Source organism: Nilaparvata lugens, chromosome 5 (genome assembly GCF_014356525.2).
Source record: "Nilaparvata lugens isolate BPH chromosome 5, ASM1435652v1, whole genome shotgun sequence".
Lineage (NCBI taxonomy): Eukaryota > Metazoa > Arthropoda > Insecta > Hemiptera > Delphacidae > Nilaparvata > Nilaparvata lugens.
The window spans coordinates 48869979-48879303 of NC_052508.1; the positions used below are offsets into that span (position 1 = coordinate 48869979).

A 9325-nucleotide genomic window follows, 5' to 3' on the forward strand; every position below is an offset into this window, starting at 1 on the left:
ATTGAAACTCCTCTCTCCGCTACTGCACCTATTTCATCTAAGAATAAAGTCTGTGCCATAGAATATTACTTTTATATAATTTCAATAAATTTCAGTATAATATTCGTTTGTAGTTCCACTCAAACAAAACCCGAACCAACCCTGTTAAAAACGTCACAATAATTACATGTGTGTTACAGACAGGCAGACAGATGTTAAGGGAAGCGAGTTAATATAGAACTTAGTTCTATATTAGTTTTAGTATTAAATTAGTTGTGTATTATTCAGCTGAAATCATGTGTCTGCTCATAATGTCTGGCAGACAGTATGTGTGATATCTCCCAAATAGCATAATCTTTTTTAAATGGATGGAAAAATTACAAAAATAGCATGCAATTAATTCCAGCTGACTAAATGATAAAAACCAAACAAATTTTTCTCTTATGCACTTTCAATGTTATTTTTATATCCTGAAAAAGGCCGAAGGAGTGAGTCAATTTTGTTGCTCAACGAACTTGACCTGTAAAAAGGTCCGAAGAATACGTGTTCAAAGTTTGAAGCTGATTGATAAATTTTCACTAAATTTATTGTAGAACATACAAACAGACGGTTAACGACTTCAGCCTTCAGTAGGTAAGTCAAAAGTGAGAACTCGCTAAAGCTCGTTCAATAAGAAGATTATCCAACATGATTAACCTAACAACGTAAAATAGTCTGATGTTATTCTATTTTCTTAATAATTTACTGTTACTACTTACTGTGCAAGGTACCTTAGGCCTACCGAATGTTAAATCTTTGCAATCTCCTTTCGCTCAAACCATCTCAATTTCTACATCGATCTCTTCTCTAATTGAAACTCCTCTCTCCGCTACAGCACCTATTTCATCTAAGAATAAAGTACCCTAAACTACCCAACTTAGTTAGGGTACTTACTTAGGAGAGGTACAACTGATCAAATCTTCTCAGTCCGACAGGTCATGGAAAAATGCACCGAATATAATATAGACCTGCACATGTTGTTTGTGGATTACAGAATGGCACTTGATTCCATAGACAATGATAAGCTGTTGGTTGTGCTCGAAAGTTTTGGTTTTCCCAGAAAGCTTATCCGCCTTACTAGGATGACATTGAAAAACAACATGGCCAGAGTCCTGGTAGAAGGTAAATTAAGTAGAGGTTTCCACGTCACTAAAGGCGTAAGACAGGGAGATGCACTGTCAGCATTGCCGTTCAATCTTGCCCTACACAAGGTGGTACACAACATAGATCCTAAGGGAAACATAATATATAAGTCTGAACAGGACCATGCCTACGCTGACGATATACTCCTGGTTGCCCGGAACATAAATACACTGAAAGATGTATTCTCGACTTTGGAAAAAGCAGGACGCGATATAGGTCTCATGGTCAATGATAACAAAACCAAGTATTTAAAGATGACCGCCGCTGTAGCCAGAAGATTTGAAAGTGAGAAATTACACTTTCGAATCTGTGAATAATTTCACATACCTTGGCACAGATTTAAACATCAATAACGACCTCAGTCAAGAGATAAAGAGAAGGATAAACCAAGGATATCGGATCTACTACGCAAATGCCAAGCTTTTAAAATCAAAACTGGTGACAAGAACAACTAAAATGAAGCTCTATAAAACCATTATCAGACCCCATTTTCACATATTGATCAGAAGCATGGACACTCTCCGTCGTTAACTCCAATGCCCTCAAAATATTCGAAAGGGAAATAGTTAGGAAAATATATGGGCCGGTATATTACGATGGAGAATTAAAAATAAGATCTTATGAAGAAATTGACAGAATTGTACAAAGAGCCAATATTTTATGTTCTGTCAAATCCATGAGAATCAGCTGGCTAGGATATGTATACAGAATGAACGACAATATAATACAGAAACAGATGCTTGAAGGCAGGATGTTGGGCACAAGGGAGAGAGGTAGACCGAGGAGGCGATGGCTGGAAGATGTTGAGAACGACCTGACGTCAATGTCAGTGAGAGGCTGGAGACGAAAAGCAGTGGTGCGAGATGAATAGAGGCAAATTGTTGGGAAAGCCAAGGTCCGCCCAGGACTGTAGCGCTTAGAGAAGAAGAAGAAGAAACTACCCAACTACTTGAAACACTGTTAACTTTAAATGAAGATCTCCACATTTGAAATTAGCAATTCCACAGACAGACAGACAGCAAAATCTCTTTTATTGAGTGAACTGAAAAGATTAATTTATGACTTTAGAATATGTTGGTGATGGATATCCAATCCAACAATATCGCTTGGAAATCAATAACAGGAGTAGGGAGTTAGCCTACATCCAAATACGAATACGAGCTTCTAGCTATAAAATCATCAGTAGTTGATACAATCACTTCATGATTGTGTCAGTTGATACAATCACTTTATGATTGTATCAACTCTATCAGAAATAAAAAATAAAATACTGTAATATAGTTTCAATAATCTAAATCAGTGTTACTAAGAAGTAACATTGTGGAACAATATATATACTGTATATACTCAAGTGTGGGGGGGGGGGTTAATCAGGGCCTGGGGCAGCATTTGAGTGTCTGAAATGTATTACAACAGCTCCATAGTTCTGCAAACACTAGATTGACACTTTTTTTGCTTAAAATGTTATATATTGTTATTTTATTATAATGTTATGATAAATAATATATTGAAGTTTGAAGAAAGTGAATTACTTCCTGAATTACTGCACACAAATTAATATTTTTTAAAGGATTTTCAAATTTAATATCAATATGATCACTGTTATTGGTGATAAGGAAATAACTAACTACGGTACCTATAAAATATAAATTAACTAAAAGCCAGTATGTTCTAATAGACTGCTTTATAGTATGTTTATGTATAATCAATAAATTTCATTAGAATATAATATATTATCGAAGAGAAATGATAATATAAATATTATAAGAGAAAACTATCCTTTCTCCATGAAAATATAATCTATAGCCTACTATTGTTGTAAATAAATAAATAAATAAATATAACTAGTAGTTCTGTGAACAGTAGACCTCGCACAGTTATAAACCGCAGCCTCCTCTTATACTGTTCATCAGAGTAAATCCTGTTTGTATGTCGTGTCGGCGAGATATCGGTGTGAAAACGGCTAATGGCTGTTGGGGTTTGTGTATCAAAAATGCTAACATAAAAAGCTAATCTCCTTCAAGACATACTGTCAACAGGACAGCCCGAGTTCAAAGCAGAAAAAGTTTGAGAGACAATGCTATGTTATTTTAGTTATTAATTACATGCGTTATTGCACGCAATAGTTCATTTAGTATTCACAATGGAGACAACGGGTTTCCCCAAATATGTCTCCTTAATAATAAAAATTGTACAGATACAAATGAAAAAGAAAATAATGATAAAAATAATACGAACTTATGCAATAATAAATAATACCAATAACAAAAATACCACTTACTTCAAAAATGAAAAATACAAAGATTTCAAATACTTATGAAAAAGTAAAAAAAATGAGAATTCAAAATTCCAAAACTTATAAAAAAATTAAAGAATATAATAACAAATAATGAGCAAGATTTTATCAATAGAATAAATAGCATTATTTATAACTGAACGACGTACCAAACCATATTATGCACATCCACACTGATACACCAACTATTTATTTGATCAGATCATGCTTACACAATATTAATATTATCATATAACGCTTTCCGGAATTTAGCGCGAGAAAACCAGAAGACATCTAGGCGCCCAGGCAAGCTTTTTTAAGTTATTTGCATCCTATTTTTAATAAGTGCATAAAAATTGCATTCAATGAGGCAAGCGACGAGGCATGCAATTAATAGTCTACACAGCTGCTGATTTTTTACAAAGTTGCATTGAGATATTGAATTGCATGCGTCATGGCATGCATTTTTTAATCCACTCGACAGCTGATTTATGATGAATAATATATATTCTATAGTCTGATATACTCTAATATTAGCGTATGAAGGAGGCTCATTTTTCCTTTTATATTATCCTTGAAATGCAAAATTTCCAAAAACCTTGTATATACGTCAACGCGCAATTAAAAAAGGAACATACCTATCAAATTTCATGAAAATCTACTATCGCGTTTCCCCATAAATGCGCAACATATAAAAACATTAAGAGAAATGCCAAACCAATGACTTGAATCTTAGACCTCACTTCGCTCGGTCAATAAAGGAAATTTCTTTAAAGGAAAGAAAGTATGGGATAGGAAAAATGTTTGAGGCATAATCACTACAGGAAGAACTGATTAACTTAAAATTTTTCATTTAGAATTTAGATTCTTATCCAAGCAAGGATGGTGGTTATACGCCTATTTTCAAATCTTCAAGATCTCATTATGTCAAGTTTAAAAATTAGACCCTTACAGAGCACGGGTTTCCTGCCTGATAACAATCACTAATATTGATTATTATTCACTTTGTTATTGAGATTAGGTGGGCCGGTCCCGACTGTACTGCAATGCCAGGTCGACCCGTGATGGAGGTGGAGCAAGCCCCTAACACTCCATCTATTTCCAAAAATCAGTTTAATATACTGGCCACACAATGTGCGGCGTATCAGATATTAAGCTGATAAGAACAGATACTACACTTTGATCTTAGCCAACAGGCCGAGAAGCGATAACTGACATTGGAGAATCATGAGCTACTATATCAAACTTCACACAAAACTCTGGCGAGAGTTTACAAAATTCCTCAACTTTGATCAACCATTCCAGGATGGAACATTGTTATATTAGTTTGGGAATACTTACATACCTTTCAAAAATTGGAAAATCATCAACATCATTGATTAGATCGAGCATAATTGCAATATTACAATAGATAATCAGAATAATATATGACACTGGAATCTTTTGACTGAAATGCAAGCAACTGTTGTGCTAGTTCCCAAAATGCCTGCTAGGATGAGCTAGTGTAGTCTCAGTTCATTAATGTTGATCTTGCCGAACTGGCACTGTAACCTCCAAAATTGATAATGATGTGATATTAATGTTCACCAATAATAACAAATGAGACATTATTCAAGTACAAAATAATTCATTTATTCTTAAATGTTAGAACATCAAGTGCCAGTTGCACAAAAGCCCGTTTAATTTCAACCGTGATTAATAAGACGGCTTCTCTGATTGGTTCTTATGTAATTGATTACGGTTAAAATTTAACCGGCTTTTGTGCAGCCGACACTAAGAAATAATTATAAAATGATTGTGTGCTTCATCTGGAATCGAATGTGGAGGAACTGTACACTTGGAATATGTTTTTAAATTTTATTCCTTCCGCCAACGGCCATACCACGTTGAATACACCGGTTCTCGTCTGATCACCGAAGTTAAGCAACGTCGGGCGTGGTCAGTACTTGGATGGGTGACCGCTTGGGAACACCACGTGCTGTTGGCATTTTTTTGCATTCTTCCAGAAAACTGTGTTCAGTAGAGCATTATTGTCACAATCATAATAACAGCTCAACTCATACCATGTATTTTGAAATAAATAAAAATAAAACGTTTATTTTGAGTACCGATATTTTTTTAAATTTTACTCACAGCATGCTTCAACAGTGTTATTTCATTTTTTAAAATTTCTCACTTGAAAATTACTACTGTTGAAATATGTTGTGGGATTTTTTAAAAAAAGGGTACTTTGATTTTTATTTCTTGGCAATTAAGAGTAGCCCTAACAAAAAAATGTATTAGAATTATTATAGTTTGAAAAATGATTATGCTTTGGCCATTCAGGTACTTATAATATAACATAGACATTGAAAGAGGTCAATGGAAAACATTATAAAGTAATAATCAATTTGAGTAATTAATAAATTTCAATCTCCTTACAATAAAATACTAGAAGTATTTCATCTTATTAAAATATTTCATCTTAATTATAAAAGATATAATTTCTTGCTTAATAAAATATAGTTTATTATTTTTAACGAGATTGAACCGTTAATATTACATTAATAAGCCTGCATCAGCTACCGTATACAGAAGACATATTGACAAGAAAGAGGTTCGTCAACGTTTTTCTCCTATCTTTCTCCACTCCCATTATAACGTGGACTTCACTATAGATTAAAATAAAACACCAGTGATGAAGAAGTTATCAACTCTCGCCTACGTGTTGAAGGTTTTGCTTGAATATCACACGGTCCCCAAAGGTATAGTAGTTCTATTCATAGAAGATGCAGTTACATGCAGCTAATATTATTTATTCATTATTATTGCTTCTATGATAACTAACTGCTACTTTATGTAACAATTTTATAGAATATCAGTTTATCACGCCCCCCAGGCTGCGCCCCCTAAAGGACTGCGCCACAATGCACCGCATTGGCGTTGTTAAATTCTCTAAAATTTTTGTTTAGAATGGAGTTTTGTGATTTTCCCGAGAGTTTTCGAGATATACTCTCTTGAAAATGTGAAATTGTTGAAATAACAGCTTTTCATCCAATTTTTTGCTATTTCAGGGCGTATAACCAATACCTACTATCCTATACTATTAATCGAGCAATTTCTATTCATTTGTTTAGATGTTTAAATGTTTAGATGATTTCACTAAAACTCCAGCAAGTTTGAATTTTTGGCGGCATACTTGGATGATGTTGTAGGCACCATCTACCGGTGGACTGTAGAACTCTGAGAATCGAGAATTCAACAATTTTTAAAACATCATTATTTGCGATTTATTTATTATTCACTTGTTTCTTATCAAATCTATGTATCTATTTTTGTGATGAAATGTAGGGGACATTATCTGGCATGCGATATAAATCCTTTTAGAGCATCATATTCTAATAATTAAGTATTTTCTCCGTACCTCTCGCCAGAGAAATGTGTGAACTTTTGTAGTGGAACCAAGAGTGTAGATTACAAACTCATACTTACCTGGCGTGGGGGTTACCGTGATCAAGAAGGCGGTTCCCCCAGGGCGAGGCCTTGTCATTGCACTGCGACTTGGTTGACCCCTGCGAATGCCCCAAATGTGGGCATCTCGGGTGCATAATTTTTGGTAGTCGGGACTGCGTTCGCGCTGTCCCGGTCCTAATCTAATAACAATTTAACATAAACTTATTATTTACTCATTGAGTCACCGAGTGTTTATGATTTGATAGAAGAGAGGAGATTTAAAATTAGAAATAAAAAAAGAATTAGATTAAAATTGGAAAAAGGAATTGTAGAATTGAACTTGAATGAAATTTATTTTTCATTTTTATTGAGCATTTAATATGCTCAAATATTATATTTGATAGCTGTGAAATTTATTATGATATGATGAAATTTATTTCAATTTAATTAAAGGTTGGTAGCTATGGTACTATTGCTGTCTGTTGAGACCAGGACTGAAAGCAGCTCCAAGCACCCAAATAAAAGCCAATTCTTCCGTCTTGACATCTATTGAGGGGGTTGCGGGAGGGAGGGTAGCAAGGACTTTGACTTTGAAGCATTGGTCAAAGTTCTTGTTGTGCTCAGAGCCATGGGTAGGGCAGTATTATTTTTAAAGGAAGCCCTGTGATTGTTGATCCGGAGGTTTATGGCAGTGGTGGTTTCACCTATGTAGAAGGCAGGACAGAAGTTGCAGGAAAGGAGGTAGATATGCAATTTTTGGAGATGCAATTACTGGATTGATGGATTTGGTGGGTGTAGTTGGTGATAGGACTGGTAAAGGAGATGGAAGAATCAGTGATAGGACAGGTTTTACAGCGGGGGCGTTTGCAAGGTAGGGTACCAGGTGGAGTTGGGATTTCATCAGAGGTGAGTGATTTGTTTTTACTGAGAATTTTCTTGAGGTTGGGAGGTTGCTTATAATAAATGAGGGTGGGTGGTTGCTGGAAAAGGTGTTTGGTAGAGGGATTGGAGAGAAGTAGGACTGAGAAGTTCCTACTTCTAGTATTTTATTGTAAGGAGATTGAAATTTATTAATTACTCAAATTGATTATTACTTTATAATGTTTTCCATTGACCTCTTTCCAATGTCTATGTTATATTATAAGTACCTGAATGGCCAAAGCATAATCATTTTTCAAACTATAATAATTCTAATACATTTTTTTGTTAGGGCTACTCTTAATTGCCAAGAAATAAAAATCAAAGTACCCTTTTTTTAAAAAATCCCACAACATATTTCAACAGTAGTAATTTTCAAGTGAGAAATTTTAAAAAATGAAATAACACTGTTGAAGCATGCTGTGAGTAAAATTTAAAAAAATATCGGTACTCAAAATAAACGTTTTATTTTTATTTATTTCAAAATACATGGTATGAGTTGAGCTGTTATTATGATTGTGACAATAATGCTCTACTGAACACAGTTTTCTGGAAGAATGCAAAAAAATGCCAACAGCACGTGGTGTTCCCAAGCGGTCACCCATCCAAGTACTGACCACGCCCGACGTTGCTTAACTTCGGTGATCAGACGAGAACCGGTGTATTCAACGTGGTATGGCCGTTGGCGGAAGGAATAAAATTTAAAAACATATTCCAAGTGTACAGTTCCTCCACATTCGATTCCAGATGAAGCACACAATCATTTTATAATTATTTCTTAGTGTCGGCTGCACAAAAGCCGGTTAAATTTTAACCGTAATCAATTACATAAGAACCAATCAGAGAAGCCGTCTTATTAATCACGGTTGAAATTAAACGGGCTTTTGTGCAACTGGCACTTGATGTTCTAACATTTAAGAATAAATGAATTATTTTGTACTTGAATAATGTCTCATTTGTTATTATTGGTGAACATTAATATCACATCATTATCAATTTTGGAGGTTACAGTGCCAGTTCGGCAAGATCAACATTAATGAACTGAGACTACACTAGCTCATCCTAGCAGGCATTTTGGGAACTAGCACAACAGTTGCTTGCATTTCAGTCAAAAGATTCCAGTGTCATATATTATTCTGATTATCTATTGTAATATTGCAATTATGCTCGATCTAATCAATGATGTTGATGATTTTCCAATTTTTGAAAGGTATGTAAGTATTCCCAAACTAATATAACAATGTTCCATCCTGGAATGGTTGATCAAAGTTGAGGAATTTTGTAAACTCTCGCCAGAGTTTTGTGTGAAGTTTGATATAGTAGCTCATGATTCTCCAATGTCAGTTATCGCTTCTCGGCCTGTTGGCTAAGATCAAAGTGTAGTATCTGTTCTTATCAGCTTAATATCTGATACGCCGCACATTGTGTGGCCAGTATATTAAACTGATTTTTGGAAATAGATGGATTGTTAGGGGCTTGCTCCACCTCCATCACGGGTCGACCTGGCATTGCAGTACAGTCGGGACCGGCCCACCTAAT

At 34.8% G+C, this 9325-nt stretch overlaps 5 non-coding genes across 5 annotated transcripts; 3 read left to right on the forward strand and 2 right to left on the reverse strand.

Moving 5' to 3' along the window:
- Positions 1 to 4452: 4452 nt before the first annotated feature.
- On the reverse strand, positions 4453 to 4645 carry LOC120351722. Its single transcript, XR_005571497.1, has one exon. It is a non-coding gene; the product is annotated as a U2 spliceosomal RNA (small nuclear RNA).
- A 659-nt stretch (positions 4646 to 5304) lies between these two features.
- LOC120351734 lies at positions 5305 to 5423 on the forward strand. Its single transcript, XR_005571508.1, has one exon. It is a non-coding gene; the product is annotated as a 5S ribosomal RNA (ribosomal RNA).
- Positions 5424 to 6899: 1476 nt separating this feature from the next.
- On the forward strand, positions 6900 to 7061 carry LOC120351717. Its single transcript, XR_005571493.1, has one exon. It is a non-coding gene; the product is annotated as a U1 spliceosomal RNA (small nuclear RNA).
- A 1293-nt stretch (positions 7062 to 8354) lies between these two features.
- LOC120351735 lies at positions 8355 to 8473 on the reverse strand. Its single transcript, XR_005571509.1, has one exon. It is a non-coding gene; the product is annotated as a 5S ribosomal RNA (ribosomal RNA).
- A 659-nt stretch (positions 8474 to 9132) lies between these two features.
- LOC120351723 lies at positions 9133 to 9325 on the forward strand. Its single transcript, XR_005571498.1, has one exon. It is a non-coding gene; the product is annotated as a U2 spliceosomal RNA (small nuclear RNA).